Source organism: Cebus imitator, unplaced genomic scaffold (genome assembly GCF_001604975.1).
Source record: "Cebus imitator isolate Cc_AM_T3 unplaced genomic scaffold, Cebus_imitator-1.0 Scaffold80, whole genome shotgun sequence".
Taxonomy (NCBI): Eukaryota; Metazoa; Chordata; class Mammalia; order Primates; family Cebidae; genus Cebus; species Cebus imitator.
In genome coordinates this window covers 6,192,966-6,197,158 of record NW_016107395.1, presented here as the reverse complement: position 1 = coordinate 6,197,158, position 4,193 = coordinate 6,192,966, and the positions used below count along the sequence as shown (strand labels likewise).

At 37.7% G+C, this 4,193-nt stretch overlaps 1 non-coding gene across 1 annotated transcript; it reads left to right on the top strand.

Moving 5' to 3' along the window:
- The first annotated feature begins 2,116 nt into the window (after positions 1-2,116).
- Positions 2,117-2,223, top strand: LOC119471982. Its single transcript, XR_005201081.1, has one exon. It is a non-coding gene; the product is annotated as a U6 spliceosomal RNA (small nuclear RNA).
- The last annotated feature ends 1,970 nt before the right edge of the window (positions 2,224-4,193 follow it).

Sequence of the window (4,193 nt, the reverse complement as noted above, 5' to 3'; positions counted from 1 at the left end):
AGAGAGTGCTCCTTGAAAGCTGTGTGCTATGAAGAACTTAAAGACCACTAAATGAGATAAAGCAGCAGCATTTAAGCCCAAGGCTGTTATAGTCAAATCCTAGAGCCTCTGCCCTCATCCTAATTATTAGGGGATCTTTAGGGTGTATAAAGTCAGAAAGCTTCTTATGAAGGGAAAACACATTTCTTTCAATATTTAGATTCCATTTTCTGAAGTATAATTGAATTGTAATACAATGATTCACATAGGATTCCAGAAAAGCTATAAAGTAATGACTTAGTACATATCACTTGCTACACAAATTATGTGAGGTAGGGAATGAGGCAGGTCAGTTGGGATAAATGCCGCTGCAGAAGTGCTCTCCTAGATTAAAATGTGCTTTTTAGACTTTGGCTTCTCTAGATTCTTTGCTGAAATATAAGATTTTCTATTAAAAAAAATTTATTTTATGTTCTGGGGTATATGTGCAAGTTTGTAATGTAAGTAAATCACTTGTTGTGGAGATTCAGTATACAAATTATTTTGTCACCCATTTATGAAACATAGTACCTGATATGTAGTTTTTCTATTCTCTTCCTCCTCCACTCTCCACCCTCAAGTAGGCCCTGGTGTCTGTTGTCACCACCAGACAACAAATTGTGTCCCTTTGTACTCAATGTTTAGCTTGTACTTACAAGTGAGAGCATGTGGTATTCTCTGTTCCTGTGTTGGTTTGCTTAGGATTATGGCCTGCAGCTCTCTCCATGTTGCTGCAGAAGGCATCATCTTGTTCTTTTTAATGACTGCATAGTATTCCATGGTGAATATGTATCACATTTTCTTTATCCAGTGTCCTGCTGATTGGCACTTGGGTTGATTCCATGCCTTTGCTATTGCGCATAGTGCCACAATGAACACATGTATGCATGTTTCTTTATGACAAAACAATTTCTATTCCTTTGGGTATATATCCAATAATGGGATTGCTCAGCCCAGTGGTACTTCTGTTTTAAGTTTTTTTGAGAAATCACCACGCTGATTTCCACAATAGCTGAACTAATTTACGTTCCCACCAGCAGTGTATAGGCAATTCCTTTTCTCCTTAACCTCACCAGCAACTGTTACTTTTTGAATTTTTAATAAGAGCCATTCTGACTACTGTAAGAAGGTATCTCATTGTGGTTTTAATTTGCATTTCTCAAATAATTAGTTCATGTTGAGTATGTTTTCATATGCTTATTGGTCACATGTATATTTTATTATTATTATTATTATTTTGAGATGGAATCTTGTTCTGTCACCCCGGCTGGAGTGGAGCGATCTCAGCTCACTGCAAACTCCACCTCCCTGATTCAAGCAATTCTCTACCTCAGCCTCCTGAGTAGTTGGGATTATAGGCACCCACCACCATGCCCAGCTAATTTTTGTGTTTTTAGTAAAGATGGGGTTTCGTCATCTCAGCCAGGCTGATCTTGAACTCCTGACCTCGTGATCCACCTGCCTCGGCCTCCCAAAGTGCTGGGATTACAGGCGTGAGCCACCATGCCCGGCTATATTTTCTTTAAAGAAGTGTCTGTTCATATCTTTTGCCCATTTTTTAATGGGGTTGTTTGTTTTTTTGCTAGTTAATGACATATAAGATTTTCTAAAGTGTCCAAAGCTTTCTTCTGAGCTTGTATCAGAAAATTGGAAGTAAGGACATGAGAAGCACAGACATAAATCTCCCCATGTTCTATACAATTCCGTAATTCCCGCTCTAACATATTGGTGAGCTGGGAGGTGGAGGAGAAGGAAAACATTGTCTAGATACTTGCCATTGCCTTCTAATTGGTCTTTCTTAGATTTTATCCTCTTCCAGGCCTCTTTTTTTTTTCCTCTGGAATTATTTTTCTTAAATATAAATTTCAATTCCCTATTCCATTTTTATTGTCTATATGTTCAAGCTCTTAATTAAATATGGTTTACAACGCCCTTCAGAGTTTGGTTTCTTCCTGTCTTTTTAACCTCATCTCCTTTCCTGTTCCTTCTTGTCTCAAATCTGCACGTGCAAGGAAAATAGTATTACTATACCATCCTGCCTTTGTACAGAAGCTTTTCTACAGATGAGCTCCTGTCCTTCTCTCCAAAACCAGCCTAAGTAATTGCTTGAGCAGTACATACACTAAAATTAGAACAACAGAGAGGCAATTAGGATAGCCCCTGAGCAAGAATGACGTGCAAATTCATGAAGTATTCTATATTTTTATGCTGTATGGTTCTACTTTTACAAAGGTATCTAGAGTAGTCAAATTCCTAGAGATAGATATTAAAATGGTGGCTGCTAGGGGCCACGGGAGGGAGGAATGGGGAGTTATTGTATAATAAGCACAGAGATTCAGATTTGTAAGATAAAAAGAGTTCCATGTGGCGAGATTAGTAAAAAAACAATGTGAATGTCCTCAATGTCACCTAACAGTACCCACAAAAATGATAAAGATAAATTTCATGGTGTGTGTATTTTACCACAATTTTTAAAAACAGCCCAAGCTCCATAGTCCCTTTCCTCTGAACCCAACCCCAGAGGGAGTTAAGCACTTCCATTATTTAATCAGTAGACTGAAATCACTGTACCATAAGTGATTGTTAAGGACTATAACCTTGAACTCACTGTTGCTTAATACTCATCAAATGCTTGGTTGGGCAACATAAATTTGCAAAGGATTGCCTGAGTGATATATAGTCCATGTGTTCCTATAGATACAAAGAAATATCCTAGGAATAAGCTTCACAAGCAGAAATTTACACATCTGGACCATGTGGTCTGTCCTCTTGTAAAACTGCTTTTATTGTATGTAATTTGGCATTATGTCATCATTGGTCCATGCTAGCAGCCACTGTAAGAAATAGCCCTATGAAGTCGAATTAATATGTGGATGTTGTTGAGGATGGCACATTGTTCTTTTTTGATCACCTACATGGAAAAGCTTTCATTTCAGCACTAAGAATAGGTTCATTTTCTTTTCTTTGGAGATAATATAAATAGTGAACTGATTATGTTCTCATTTTTGCTTACCTTCCAGAAAGCTTAGAGGCCAAATGCCTATTCAGGCATTTTTCTAGACCTTAACTATGTATTCTGTACACCCATATACTGTTGACTTCAAGTTATCTATGCAAAGTTATTTTTTTCTTCTGAATTTACTCTAGTTTTCATTTTACCTTTTAGTTCATATTATGAGCAACTTTAAATACATTCTTGAATAAATAAACATGTTCTTACTGGATATTGGATATATTTTTATCATTTCTTTTATCACCATTTATTTGTATTTACATATGTGCCATTCAGACTGGACAATGAGCACTTAAAAAAAATTGATTTTAGGATCAGGGGTATGTGTGCAGGTTTATAATACAGGTAACCTCGCATCATGGGTTTTATTGTACAAACTATTTCATCACCCAGGTATTAGGCCTAGTATCCATTAGCTATGTTTCCTGCTCCTGTTCCTTCTCCCACCGTCCATCCTCCAGTAGCCCTAGTATCTGCTGTTCCCTTCTATGTGTTCATGGCTCTCATCATGTAGCTCCCACTTGTAAGTGACAATATGCAGTATTTAGTTTTCTGTTCCTGCGTTAGTTTGCTAAGGATAATGGCATCCAGCTCCATCCATGTTCCTGCCAAGGACATGATCTGTTTTGTGGCCCTTTTGTGGCTGCAGAGCATTCCATGGTGTACATGTACCACATTTTCTTTATCCAGTTTACCACTGACAGACATTCAGGTTGATTTCATGTCTTTGCTATTATGAATAGTGCTGCAGTGAACATATACTTGCATGTGTCTTTATGACAGAAAAATTTATATTCCTTTGGTTCATACCCAGTAACGGGATTGCTGGGTCAAATTGTAGTTCTGTTTCTGGCTCTTTGAAGTATTGCCACACTGCTTTCCACAGAGGTTGAACAAATTTACACCCGCACCAACACTGTGTAAGTATTCCTTTTTCTTCACAACCTCACCAGCATGTGTTATTTTTTGACTTTTCATTAACAGCCATTCTGACTGGTGTGAGATGTTGATTTTTGTATATGCTGTAATGAAGGCGTCCAGTTTCAATCTTCTGCATATGGCTAGCCAGTTATCCCAGCACTATTTATTGAATAGGGAGTCATTTCCCCATTGCTTGCTTTTGTCAGCTTTGTCAAAGGTCAGTCAGTTGTAAGTGTGCAGT